Here is a 14,915-nt window from a genome sequence, read left to right as displayed (position 1 = left end):
CCATGTCATGGTGAACCAGTGTGTTGCCTGATGGAGATACGTGATTCCGAGCTCTGCAGATATAGATTGTGGTTTTCTCCATAACACACTTCCTCAGGTAGAGCAGAGGAAGGGAAAGGCCCTAGTGTGCAGGGGTAGGGAGGGGAGTGATGGGGGAAGAGTTGGGGCCCTCTAAAGTCATCGTGACCAGGCCTCGGAGACGGCATCTCTATCACTTGTATTTCTCTTCCCAGGAGAAGGAGCGATCTCAGAGACAAGACACGAGTCCAGAAGAACCTCGCATCCCAGCTGAACAGAGGACGGACAACATCATGATGACCTGAAGCCCTCCCCTGCTTCTCCCTCTGGCCCTGCCAAATCCATTCCCCACCTCTTCCATATCCCTTCACCCACTTCCCCCCCCCATTTCTCCCCTACCTCTCCTCCATTCCAACCCCCTCCCGCTCACCTTCCCCTTCACATACCCTCACACCTATGCCCTAACCTCAGCCCTCCTCCCTTCACCTCCCCTTCCCCTCCTCTTCCCCTCCTCCCCTTCCCCTCCTCCCCTTTGCCTCCCCTTCCCCTCCTCCCCTTCCCCTCCTACCCTTCCCCTCCTCCCCTTCCCCTCCTCCCCATCCCATCCTCCCCTTCCCCTCCTCCCCTTCCCCTCTTCCCTTTCCCCTCCCCTCCCCTTCCTACCCCTAACTTAGAATTAAGATAAGGGTCAGGGACAGTTAGAGGTACAGTTAGGTTTAGGGTTAGGAGATGTGGGCTCAGGTTAGGTCGAGGTTTATGGTTAGGTTTAGAGTTCGGGGAAGTGGGCTTGTGTTAGGTTTAGGGGAAGGGGGTAGGAGGAGGAGGTAGAGGTGGGGTGTGAGTTGGGGTTAGGGGAAGGTGGGTAGGATTACGGTTGGGTTTAGGGGACAGCATAGGGATAGGCTTAGGGGACAGGATGGAAATAAGAGTTAGGGTTGGGGACATGGTGTAGTGTTTAAGGGTATCGGTAGTGTTAAGGTTAAGGTTAGGGTTTGTTAGGGTTTAGGGTTAGGTTGGGGAGGGGAGCGGGGGAGGCGAGCGAGGCACGGAAAATGGGGAGGTGATAGGGAAGGGAATTGGCAGGGGAATGAGGAGGGGTACGGTGTAGAGGAAATGCGAGTTGAACGGAGGAAGGCATCCCTACCCCCTCCCCTTCCCACCCCTTCCCCCACATTATCCCTGCCTCTCCTCTCCTTCCAGAGGAAGCCAGGCCTCATTCGGCCAGAACCTCCCTGTGGTTTCAGAGCCTCTGTTTCAGGATGTGCCTTCGACGCTTGCCGCTGGACAGACATCTTGTCTCTTGATTCATTCTATGCCATTGATATTAAATTTACAAATGGTTTGGTCTTTCAAAGCTTGAACTCAAAAGGCTGGTTCAGATAGACAACATAGAAAAAGGCCCTTCGGCCCCTCTCTCCTGCTGGCTGAGCTTTTGTAATCAGTCCATTTTCCTCTCCCCCTTTTCATTCTTAGATCCCATCCAGCTCATGTTGCCTTGTCAATCTTACGGCCTGTGGGAAGAAGCTATTTCCCTCCCTGGCTTCTCTGCTTTTATTCCTCCATATCTCCTTCCTGATGGCAGGGGGACAAAGATGCTCTGTGCTGGATATCTGTGAGTCTATTTTCAGAGCCCATCCCTGCAAAAAATCAGGGGTCCCCTACCTTGAGGTTCCACCCATGTTGCCTCTCCCTCAGCACTCTCTCGTCAAAACACAACTGTACCCTCCTTCCCCTCCTCTGCCATGTCTCAGTATCCCGCTGACAATTCCAGACAGCTGCCATGTCTACACCCTCCCCCACCTGCTATCGAATGCCCTGCATCCTCCTTCGCCGTTGGTTTCCTCCTGTTATCAGGCATCAGGATGGACCCCACCCTGTTGAAACTACCTGTATTCTCACTGATCTCTCTGCACCTCTGCCCTCCATCCAGGAGTCTTGGTTGTCTTGTGGGGATGGTGAGCAGTAAGGAGACCTCCAGTTCCAGGAGACAGGGAGAACCACAGAGATGCCCAACTCAGTCAATTGGGTAGAACCTGGTCATCAGGTGTAAGGAGCTCTCGGTACTGCTGCATGTGGGGCAGGTGTGGCCATCCCCACACCTCCACCCTGTCAATTCCCAAAACACATTTCCTATTCATGTGGGAGTCCAAAATGGATAGGGTCTGGAGGACCATGTACGTCGTCAATCAATGGGGGCATAACCCTAACCAGCATGGCTATTGTGCATGGCTGTGCTTGGAAACAAAGTGCAAGGGCACCAAAAACCGCTATGTGCTGAGGTTCGACCTGGCTCAGTTGTTGCGAAAGATTGGTCTGGCCCTGATGCCACACAATGTCCTAGTCAGCAGGACTTTGGCCCATCACCTTCATGGGAATGCTTGCATAGACAAACACTATTGACCACAGGGCCATCAGGCAGTGGTCAGCATGGAATTCCTGCTGACACAGAGACTGGGACTTGATGAGATACTGTGGGGTGGTCCCCTGAGCAGAGCATCGAGAGACAGACATCCAGAACTGCTGGAAGACCAGAAACTCAGTGAAAGATGCCCTTTGGTCTGCCTGAAACCCAGATAAGAGAAGCAAACACTAGAAGCCCAAAGCAAAGGGAGGAAGCTTTAGGGGCAATATCAGGGGTACTTGTTTTTACACAGAGTTGTGGGTGCCAGGAATGACTTGCCAGGAGTGGTGATGAAGGCTGAAATATTAGCGGCATTTAAGGGCTTCTTGGACACATGAATGAAGGAAACATAGAAGATAGGAGCAGGAGTAGGTCATTCGACCCTTCGAGCCTGCTCCGCCATTCAACGAGATCATGGCTGATCTTAAAGTTCAGTACCCCATCCCCGCCTTCTCTCCGTAACCTTTAATACCCTTATACTGAAGAAATATATCTAATTCCCTCTTAAATATATTTAATGAACCTGCCTCTACTGCCCTCTGTGGCAATGAATTCCACAGATTCACCACCCTCTGGGTAAAGAAATTCCTCCTCATCTCGTTCCTAAATGGTTTGCGTATTATCCTCAAATCATGGCCCCAGGTTCTGGATTTTCCCATCCTTGGAAACATCCCATCTGCATCCATTCTGTCCAGTACTGCCAGAATTTTATATGTCTCTATGAGATCCCCTCTCAATCTTCTAAACTCCAGCGAGTACAATCCCAATTTCCGCAATCTTTCCTCATAAGTCATTCCTGCCATTCCTGGTATCAGCCTGGTGAATCCCCTCTGCACTCCCTCCATAGCAAGAATGGAGGTTTATGAAGGAGGAAGGGTCTAGTTTTTATTTTGCTTGGAATTGATAGGTCAGCACAACATCGAGGTCCGAAGGGCATAACTGTTCGACGTTAACCTGCTGGTCTTTTAGGACATGGAGATGTGGGTGAGGGAACGCTGCCCACCGGCCTATTCCAGGTTGCTGAGAGATGCACTGAGGCTTGGCGCAGCCAACACGAGGGAGCTGTGGGTAAGGACTCTAATCCTCCGGGTCTTGAGGGGCGGAGACTAAGGGGAACCCCTTCAACCACAGAGTGCAGGGAGTAACCACAAGGTGTCAAAGTGGTGGAATGACGCTAAAGAGAGAACGTGTGCAGTGAAGGGAATATAGGCATGCAACACGAGGATGAGAAAAGACATGGAACAGTTGTCCTCTTGGTCAATAATTTTAGAATAAAGTTAATTTTGGGGTGAAAAAGAGAAAAGCCCGAACTCAGTCACCTTTGTTTCATGAGATACATTCTCCTATCCAGGAAAGCTCCTCTGTACCCGTTCAAATTGAACGCGAGGAAACTGTATTCATGGTGGAAACCTCTGCAAACACACAACTGGACCTACGCACAGAGAGACAAATGATACACGTGCAGTCCCTCCCAAAAAAGAAATAAATTCTGTTGAATCAATAGCAGAGTCATGGAGTCTTTGACTGAGCCGATTATCCATCATTCTCCATTCTCACTGCTCGCAGGAAGAATCTGTTTCTGGGCCTGGTGCTCCTGGCTCCGATATTCCTCGACCTCTTTCCTGATGAGAAGAGCTGCCAAATGCTGTGGGCAGGTGGAAGGGATCCTCGACGACGTTGACAATGAACCTGGTTTATCCCATTGATATTTGGGATGGGTGGGTTGGGGGGAGAGAGTCCCCATGATCCTATCTGCCACTCGTGGTCCTGTTGATCATTTAAAAAAAAAATTTATAAACTTAAAACCACAACAAATTCACACTATTAATAATAATGTTCATCTAATGTGTGGCATCTATAAAAGAAAGAATAAAGACACCACACCCCACCCCCATCCCCAATATCCTAACCCCTCCCCTTCTCGCCTCAACAGAAGTGTCTGTTACTTTAAAGTTTCATTGAATAAACGGAGGCCTTCAGGTGAAGGGGTGTGTCAGGGTTTCATGTAAATATCCACACCCACCCTTGGTAAATATGGGCTCCATATTCTTCTGACATATCAAGTTGGAGTGGCCTGTTAACCGAGACACGAGCCACTACACTAGAGAGCCGACAAACACGCTGACAGCGCAGACCCCGTTGGGGCCAATGCCCTTCATCCCAGGGGACGACCCACATGGTGGGAAACAATGAGCAACGGGAGGATCGCCTTCCAACCCGAGGCTGAAGCTGCCTGTTCAAGCAACTTATCTTCCACTTCCACTTCTTGGGTGCATGTCAGTCTTTCCAGACTTCGCGGGAGCGCGCCTGCTACAGTGGTGACCTCAGCAGGACCCAGCCCTTCAGTTGGACGTGAAGATCACGGTCCAGGCGGCTCTTCAGATGGTTTGGTTGAAGCTGTCAACGTTCTGGATGTCGCAGCCACACGTGGGGTTCAAACAGGCCAAGGACCAGTTCCACCTCCAGGAGATCACCGCTGATGACATCCATTACTCCTCCATGATGTTCTTGCTCATCAGGACATGGCAGCAAGGCTCATCGACTTCCGACATCAGCCTCCCGAGCAAGGCGAATAGGATGCCCTCAAGGAGCTCTTAACCCGCACCTTCAGCCCACGCCTTCATCCTCCACCTCATTCTGTTCCTGCTCTCACTGTCACATGGCCCAGACAGTCATCCCAACATGACTCCCTTTGTTCTATTTCTTTTCAGCTCTCACCAAATGCCCTGGACCCACTTTTCAGGAACTTTTCCCTCTTCCTCCCTATGTCATTGGTATCTCCATGTACCACAAACTCTGGCCCACTTTAGGATGTCTTGAACACCAGTAGCAACACCACAGACACTGGAACCAGGGAGGCACCACCTGGAAAAGGTCCAGGGTCCTTGTCCAACAGTCTTTTTCCTGAGCATCCAGGCAGCAGAGAAATATCAATGGTTGCTCAAAGCAAAATCCTCATTGCGGTGCCCACCAACAAGTTGAGGCACAAAGGTTTGTGGGTCTTTTGGGTTACTGGTGCCAACATATTCCCCATTTCACCCTGCCCCTCCATCTACTGTACAATGTTGCCCAGAAAAAAAACTCTCCGCTTCATTGAAGACCTGAACAACAAATGGCTTCTTAAATGGCAAAACACACAGTTGAACACCACTGCCACTGACCACAAGCACCCCCCAACCCCTCAAAACTGGAAGACCCTTTGAATGACTTGTCTCTGCCATGAAGACAATGGCCTAGTGGAGCCTCGAGCAAAAGAGGCAAGGTCGCCGAGTCCCACACAGCTTCTGGTTCAATTCCCTCCTGGAAGCTGCCTCCCGCGACTCCCCATCTGAGTGTCAGATGCTCGCCTGCTCACCACAGAGAACCAGATGGCAGCAGAGACAGTCACACTCCAGCCACACTTCCCCAACATGTGATGGGTTAAATCTGCGGATGCCACTCACAGCGGACCAAAGAAGTGGTACATGGCAGACCGCACAGAGGCCGGGCCCGAAGGGCTGAGCCACTTGCAAGAACAGATCATGTCCTGCCCGAAAGTGACAGCCTCCCACCTGAATGACCCCGAGAAGAGCTTGGCACCATGGCCTGGGGCAAACCGTTCAACATCCTCAATGCTGGACAGCAGGAAAAAGCTTGGTTTACTGAGGGCTCCGGCTGATGGAGGTGCGAAAAACAGCGGTGTAAGGTGGGAGCGCTCCAGCCCACCACAGATAAAGTACTGACACAAGAGGGTGAGGTGGAGGGGAGAGCCAACTGTCCAAGCTGGCAACTGTGGCACTGATCCGAAAAGGGACAACCAGGCGGGCCCAGGAGCCTCTTTTCCGATTAGTGCCACAGGATTTCTGGGCTGTGCCAAACAGCACGTCAGTGTGGATGGGTCGGCGGCAGGAAACAGGGAGGCAGATCCATGGATGCCTGCTCTGAGGACAACAGCACTGGCAGATCTTCTGAGAGGTGGAACAACAAAAGAATAGTCAGGGTCCATCACGTGGATGGACACACGTCTAGGAAAACCGCTGAAGCTGACGCGATGCCACTGTGGACTGAGCTGCTCAAATATGCTCTGCAACTATTTTCCCCAAGCAGAGTGACCCCGGAGCCTTGGCAGCATTGGTGCATCATAAATGTGGGCATATGGGGGAACTATGATGGACAGAGGATCTGGGGGTCTCATGATGTTGCAAGAACTGTGATGGCCATATGCCCTATTTGTCAGCAATTAAAACCAAGGGCCACATTCGCTGGGGTTCGGGAGCTGGCCAAGTCTGATAAATTGACCATATCAGGCCTCTCCCCTGCCAAAATAAAAAGTGATATGTTCTCACGATGGTCAGCACATACTCGGATATCTTGCCAGCGGGCCAATCAAGCACCATTTAAGCGTGCTCCATATGTGGAATACCCTATCGGGTAACGTCCGACCAGCAATGGGTGGTGACGCCAAGTATTTGGGGCCACCTGCATATCCCCTACCACCCACAGGCATCCAAGATCAATGAGTGAATGAATGACCTGTTCAAGGTATCGTATGTGACAAGTTGATTGTCAAGTCTTCTCTCCACGAGTGGTTGCAAGTGTATCGATTAATCCAGCGAGTTTGTGTCTGTGTGTGTCTTTTACTCCTCATGCGACTTCACTACATGTCAATAAAAGACAACTGTGTTCAAATTCTCCACCCTTGGGACCCCTCGAATCAGTTTCACACACATAATAATTGGTGCAGTGAGCAGGGTCCTTTGAGTTCTGACTGAACACAGCTGTAGTGGAGATGCTTTGTAATCGGGACAGGAAATCTAGTGCAGGCAGGGAGAACAAGAACTGCGGGTGGACTGACATGGGTGCAGGGTTTGGGAGCTTGGCAAGCATGCTGGCGGACCACGGCAAACTGGTAGACTGGTCCAAGCTCCTGGATCCACATCTTGAGAAAATAGGTCACCACGTGTTGTCCCACTTCAAGAAGTCAGGGTTCCCAAAATTTAAGGGGAATCAGAGGGTGCCTTTTGACTGCCAGTGTTTCTCCTGAGAAACCAATGTGAGATCATAGAAAGGAAAGATTTGGAGAGGGCCCAGGAAAATAAGGAGATAAAGGTGGTCCAGCAGTGCTGCTGTGCACTGCAGGAGGCAGCACAGACTCCCCCAACCTGAGCCACTGATGTCGAGATGAGAGGGACAGAGGTAGCCAACAGGCATGCCGATCAAGGTCAGACTCCCCACCCCCCACACCCCCAGTGAGTGAGTTTGTACTGGCCATGGAGCGATTAGCCGAGGCCATTTGCCAGGATTCAGGCATTAAAGGTTTCAGAACAGGCCAGGAAGAGCATGAAATCAATTTATTTGCAGAAGTTGTTCTGATATATCTGACAGACCCGACACACTCATTGCCCAAGTTGTGCTCCACCCTGGAGGACTATGGGGAGATCTCTGGGTGTAAGTTCTTTTGGGATATGTGCAAAATCATGTCACTTAGGAAGGGGGATTAGAGCCAATGTCAAGAAAATAGTCAACAAATGTGGAGGAAAAATGGAATCAAATATCTAGGAGTTAGAATAGATAACAACGAGTAATTTAGACCAACTGAATTATTCTCCCCTTGCTTGGGGAAATTGAGGAGGATTTAAATGGTTGGATGTCCCTGCCCATTACACTAGGGGTGTCACAGAGAGGGGAGGTGTCACAGAGGGGGGAGATGATGACACAGAGGGGGTGATGATGTCACTGCATGGGGCAGCCATAGCTGAGTCGTGCCATGGCACAGCAACAAAAGAAAGATGTCTCTCCTGGAAGGGGATTCTGGCCCACGTGTCGGAGTAGGACGCAGTCTCATCCCAGGGACCCTCTGATCAACTGGGTTGTGTTTGGAAGCACCCTGCGCCCATGGGTGAGATAAAGAGCCTGTTACAGGCTCCCCTACTGGGACAGAGCCTCCTCTGGCACCATCCTTCACCCAGTGTGGGCGGAGAGAATGGAGGCTGCATTTAATCCCCTCTCCCCATCCTGAGTGCAGGGCACTTTATGAGGCAGCTGGAGGGGACTGGGGAGGGGAGAACAATGGCATGTGACGGGATACAGGGATGGGGTCTATCGGAGTGGAGGGGAGAACGAAGGAATGGGATTTCATCAGGGGCTAATGTCAAGGGTGATTGGATCAGAGGTATGGGACATAGGGTTGAGCTGGGGGGATGGGGTGCGAGGGGACGGAAGGCACTGGGGAAACCATGGGGGTGGTGTTGGGTGGGGGATCAGAGTGTGGTAGAGGAATCGGGGCAGGGGAGAGTGTGAGGTGTCTGAGGGAGAAGAGAAGTTGCGAGGGGGATGGAAGGTAGACCTTTCAACAGAAATGGGACAGAGCTCCCCCTCCACCTGGAATGGGATCTGTCCACTGAGAGACAGGACCGCTCCTCCACCCACCCCCACCCCCCCAGGGTTACAAGATCCCTTCCACCCTTGCATACACCCCCACACCCCCCAAACCGGGATAGGATTCTTTCCCCCAGTGGACCTGGATCAAGGTGCTAGAAAGTGTTTCTGCTGCGGCGGACCCAACAGAGTTGAGTGACGAAGCATGGGTCTATCTCCGCACCACCTGCTCCCTCATGCGACGAGGTCTCGCTTGCATCATGGAAGATCACGGTGTTGCTGAGCTTCTGGGAATGTGGAGGGCTTCTGCTAAACCCGTGGTGGGGTTCAGAGTGCTTCATCTCCCCGGGACGTGCTCTCATGGAGGGAGGGTTGTAGACAAAGTGAACGGCTGCGGAACTGGCCTCAGTCTGAGGAGAGTGATCAAAGAGGGACCTGGGGTGGCAATATTTCTACTGAGAGGCTGGAAAGAACCACCAGAGGATCAATTCTGACATTTAGGTGATCCTTGGAAGGGAGTTAGAGGGAGGGGTAGAGACTAACTTGGACAGCAAGGCTGGGTTGGGATAAATGACCTGTTGTGTACCCTCTGGGTGTGTAAATGCTGCTGCTTCTGCCCCAGAGGACATGGCAATAAGGTCACAACAGAGGTGGCCACACCGTGTCATGGACCCAACGTCCCCAAGGTGGTGTCCTGCACAGATGATAAAATCATCGACAATGGATCTTTCGGTGGGGTGTACTAGGCAAGGCTGGTGGACTCCGGAGAGCTGATTGCCATCAAGAAGATCTTGCAGGACAAGAGATTCAAGGTGAGGGGGAGGAGCAGTTGTGTGGAAATGGAAATCCCTGATATTTAACTTTAGGCCTACAGCACGTTCACAGGCCCTTGCGACACATGAGCCTGTTTCACACAATTACACCCAATTGACAAACACCCCAAACACATTTTTGAAGGGTGGGTGGAAAGAGGAGCATCTGACAGAGACCAAGGCAGCCATGGGGTTTGGAAACAGCGAAAGTCACACAAACCTACAACAGCACCCCCCTCCCCACACACAACCCCCCACCCCACACACACACACACACACACACACACACACACACACACACACAGCTGGCAAATATCAAAGATTTTCTGCAAATTAATTGTTTAGTAGAAGCTGGGAAAATAATCATAAAAACTGAAATGATACTTCATTGAACCCCCTGATGAGTCCCCACTCCAGCGACACGAAAAGTCCCCCCCACTGACTCTCGAAAAGTCCCCCACTTCGGCCTCCCTAGGAGTTCCCCACCTCTGACCTCTTGACGAATCTCCTCCCCGCCTCCCCCCTCAACTTGGACAAGTCGCCCCTCAGGGCCCCGACCCATCGCCCAGCCTTGCTGATGTTCCTCTCTCGCCATAGAACCGCAAACTGCAGATCGTGCGAAAGTTGGATCACACCATCATCGTCGCTCTTCTCAACTTCTACTCCTCTGTAGTCAAGGTAAGATCCACCTGCACCCACCCCACCCCCACTCTGATGCATTTCATTTGCTGCTACCTTCCCCTTTCCTTCAATCGATCTGTCTCGGTGCAGCCTCTCTGTTGCCTCCATCCTGCCCCTCTGACCAGTGCCGACTCTTTGACGCTGGCTGCCCTGCTCCTCACCCATTAACTCATGACCTCTTGCCATTTCAATTCCAGACAGCAGCAGCCAAGACCACAAGACAAAGTCGCCAAATTCGGCCACTCAGCCCCTCCAGTCTGTTTCCCCAATTCATTTCACGAATGTATTTTCCCCCATAACTCACTTCCACAGAACCTTTTGGTGCCCTTCCAAATCAACGCCTGCTCTGAATCGTCCCAACAACTCAGCCTCCACATGTTCGACCCCAGCCAACACCCGGCTGCAAACATGTCTCATCTTGAAACGTCAATGGTTTTTCTCTCCCGGTGAATCCTTGCCTCACTAGGGAGGGCGGTCAGAGCTGCACATTTTGTGCAGCCTCACCAGAAGCCGAATGATGGGGCAGCGGACGGGTCCACTACGGCCTGTTGACGCTCTGCTCGCTGAGCCCTTGGATTCATGCCATGTTGTGTTGAGCAGTGGGGGCATCAGGCCAACAGAGAGCAGGAGGGGCTGGCACTCCAGTTGGGAGAGGCACGGGGTGTTGGAGGGTAAATCCAGCTGACATGTGTGTATTGTGTCCAAGAGAAAGAGGAGGTTTATTTGAATCTGGGTCTGGACTATGTTCCCGAGACGGTTCACTACATGGCCCAGCACTTCAACAAGGCCAAGCAGCCCATTCCCATGATCTACATCAGGTGGTTGTGGGTCTGGGTGGTCAAGTTGTCCACTGGGGCAAGCTTGGATGGTGGGGTTGGAGGATATGAAGGAGTTTACTGGCTAAGTCTCGCTGGGGACTGGATATCGATGAAGGGTGCATGAGGGTCTCAATGGGTATTGGTGAGGAGAGAAAGGGTAGTGAGGGGAGAGGGGTGGAGAGGATGATGAGGATGGATGTTGATTGGCAGGGAGGGGCCCTTCACCCACCTCCCCTTACCCTCAGGATCCAGACCCGGCCAGTGTGGAGGCAGAGTGGGTCATGTTATATCGTTGTGTTGCCAGATGTTCATGTACCAGCTGTAGCAGAGCATGGCCTACTACCATCCTCAGGGGGTTTTCCATTGAGACATCAAGCCCCAGAAGATGCTGGTAGATCCCGAGATGGCCTTCTTATTGCTCCTTTATTTCGGCAGGTAGATCTACCCGTGTCTGCCCGTTCACCACCTCAACGCAGTCCTGATCCCTCTCCCCAACACGGCCTTGTCCCCTCCCCACCAGCTCTCACCCCTCCCCCACCAGCTCTCTACCCTCCTCCCTCTCCCAACTTGCCCCTTCCACAGCTTAATAACTTATTCTAAATAAGATTGTGGGGGGCTTTGATGGAATGAACAGCCAGAAACCTTCCCTAAAGTGTCAGGTGCAAATCTCAGAGAGCATCCGCTTCAGGTGAGGGGAGATTTTTTTTATGCAGAAAGTTGTGAGAGCTTTGAATGCGTCACCGGAGAAAGTGGGAGTGGTTGGTAGAATAGGTACATATAAAAGTCTCTGAGACGAGCATGTGGATGTAAGGGAACAGAATTTTTACATGATAGAGGAATTTGGGGATATGGCAAGAAGGCAGGGTAGGTCGAGTTAGGTCATAAATTAGATCAGCCATGATCGTATTGAATGGCGGAGCAGGCTCGATAGGCCATTTTTGTCCTACTCCTGTTCCCACTTCCTATGTTCCTATGGGTGTGGTACAGGTAAAGGTTGTGGAGAACATTTACAAAGGTCAGTACAGCCTTTATGGGCCAAAGGGCCTGTACTGGGCAGCAATGCTTGATGTTCTAATGGATGCGGAAGCTCTGGGAAGGGGTAAGGGAGGGACTGGCCAGGAAGTCTGCAGATGCTGGGGCCGAGGGCAATGCCCAAACATGCTGGGGAAACTCATGGATAGTTTTGTGAGGAGCAGGTCCTGCTTCACGAGTCAAATTGAGTTTTTCGAGGACGTGTCAACGGAAATAGATGAAGGTCAAAGTCTGTATGTGCTGCACGAGGATTTTAGTAAGGTGCTTGACAAGGTCCCCACGGAGGCCTCATTCAGAATGTCTGGAGGCATGGGATCCATGGACCCTTGGCTTTGTGGATTCAGAATTGGCTTGTCTGCAGAAAACAGAGGGTAGTAGTAGATGGAACAATGACTAGTGGCTCTCCAAAGGGATCTGCTCTGGGACCCCTGCTCTTTGTGATTTTTATGAATGATGATGGGAGTGGAAGGGTGGGTACGTCAGGGGATCACACAGAGGTAGAGATGTTATAGACAGTGTAGAAGGTTGTCATAGGTCATCCAGTTTGCAGAGAAGTGACAGATGGAGTTCAATCCTGTAAATCAGATGTACTTAAATAAGCAACTGGTCCAGGTTTATTTCCAGAGTAATTTTCACGGGCACGAATAACAGTTATTCCAAAGAAGGTTGGAGACCCATTAAAAGTAGCTTCATATACACCAATATCTTCATTGAATGCGGATTACAAGAATGTGTGGGCAGAGCACTTGGTTAATGGCAGGATTATGAACAGTGTGCAGGACTGAGATATATTTAGATCCTGCGCCATAAATCGCTCAAAGTTGCTGTGCAAATTGAGAGGGAGTTTAAGATGGTGTATTGTGTGCTGGCCTTCAGGAGTCAGTGGATTGAGTTCAAAAACCAAGAGGTATCGTTGCAGATGTATAAAATTCTCGTCAGACCACACTTGGAATATTGTGTGCATTCCTGGGGCGAGAATACCAGAGGACGTCTAAATAAGGTGAGCTGAGGGAAATTTAGGCAAGACGTGAGGGGTACATTTTATTCACACAGAATGTAGTGGGTGGCTGGAATGCATTGTTGGGGTAGTAGCGGAGGCTGGTCCAAAAAAGGCATGAAAAGGATTTTAATATGGACAGGAATTCAAGAAAAATGGAGAGTACTGGTGTGAGGGAGGGGAGGGTAACATTGTTGTGGGGTAGGTTCAGATGGATCAGCTGAATGGTCTCGACTGATCCATCCATGATTGTCTAACATCTTGCTGCCATATCATGGAGAACCAGGGTGTTGCCTGATGGACACACGTTGCTCTGAGCTCTGCAGAGAGAGATCGTGTTTTTCGCCAAAACAGACTTCCTCAGGTAAAGCAGAGGAAGGGGAAAGGCTCCAGTGTTCAGGGGTAGGGGGGATGATGGGGAAAGAGTTGTGACCCTCCAAAGTCATTGTGATCAGGCCTCAGAGGCAGTATCTCTATCACTCGTATTTCTCTTCCCAGGAGAAGGAGCGATCTCAGAGACAAGACACGAGTCCAGAAGAACCTCGCATCCCAGCTGAACAGAGGACGGACAACATCATGATGGCCTGAACCCCTCCCCGTCGTATCCCTCTGGCCCTGCCAACCCCATTCCCTGCCTCTTCCATGTCCCTTCACCCACTTCCCCTCTTCTCCTCTACCCCTCCTCCATCCCAACCCCCTCCCGCTCACCTTCCCCTTCTCCTGCCCTCACACCTATGCCCTAACCCCAGCCCTCCACTCTTCACCTCCCCCTTCCCCTCCGCCCTTCCCTTCCCCTTTCCCCCTCCCCTTCCTCTCCCCCATCCCCTCCCCTAACCCTCCCCCTTCCCCTCCCTTTCTCCTCCTCCCCTTCCCCTCCCCCTTCCCTTTCCCCTTCCTACCCCTAACCTAGGGGAAGGAGGGGGAGGGGAAGGGGGTAGGAGAAAGGGGGTAGTGGAAGGGGGTAAGGGTAGGGGTTGTGGTAAGGGGTAGGGTAGGGGGTAGTGGTAGTGGGTGCGGGGATGGGGAAGGGGTAGGAGGTAGGGTTAGGTGAAGTGGGTAGGTTGTAAGGGATAGGGTAGGGATAGTGGTAGGGGGTGCAGGTATGGGGAAGGGGTAGGGTTAGGGGAAGGGGGTAGGTTGTGAGGGATAGGGTAGGGGGTAGTTGTAGGGGGTGTGGGTATGGGGAAGGTGTAGGAGGTATGGTTAGGGGAAGGGGATAGTTGTAGGGGGTGCGGGTATGGGAAGGGGTAGGAGGTAGGGTTAGGGGAAGGAGGTAGGTTGTAAGGGATAGGGATAGGGTTTAGTTTAGGGTTGGGGAAGTTGGGTAGAGTTAGGGTTAGTGTTAGGAGACATGGGGTAGGGCTATATCTTGGTTTATGGTTAGGTCTATAGTTCAGGGAAGTGGGCTTGTGTTAGGTATAGGGGAAGGGGGTAGGAGCAGTGGGGTAGAGGAGGAGTGAGGTTTGGGGTTAGGGGATGGTGGGTAGCATTAGGGTTGGGGTTAGGGGGTGGCATAGGCGTAGGAATAAAGTTAGGGTTAGTGGATGGGGTGGGGGTAGAGTTAGGGGACGTGGAGTGGTGGTAGGGGGTATCGGTAGTGTTAAGGTTAGGTTTAGGATTTTGTTAGGGGTTAGGGTTAGGAGTAGGAGGAAGGGAAGGGGGAGGGGAATGGGGGAGGCGAGCGGGGGACGGGAACTGGGGACTGGAAGGGGGAGGCGATGTGGGAGGGGAACGGGCAGTGGAAAGGGGAGGGGAACGGGGTAGAGGAAAGGGGAGGTGAACGGTGGACGGCATCCCTA

General features: G+C 51.8%; 1 long non-coding RNA gene across 1 annotated transcript; it reads left to right on the top strand.

Moving 5' to 3' along the window:
* The first annotated feature begins 9,406 nt into the window (after positions 1–9,406).
* On the top strand, positions 9,407–14,118 carry LOC138745372 (uncharacterized). The gene is made up of 3 exons (XR_011346225.1): positions 9,407–9,588; positions 10,186–10,266; positions 13,615–14,118. It is a non-coding gene; the product is annotated as an uncharacterized lncRNA (long non-coding RNA).
* Positions 14,119–14,915: the final 797 nt, after the last annotated feature.

The sequence above is a fragment of the Narcine bancroftii genome, chromosome 11 (assembly GCF_036971445.1).
Source record: "Narcine bancroftii isolate sNarBan1 chromosome 11, sNarBan1.hap1, whole genome shotgun sequence".
NCBI classification, from domain to species: Eukaryota; Metazoa; Chordata; class Chondrichthyes; order Torpediniformes; family Narcinidae; genus Narcine; species Narcine bancroftii.
The sequence above is the reverse complement of the archived record's forward strand: the minus strand, read 5'-3'. Positions and strand labels throughout refer to the sequence as shown.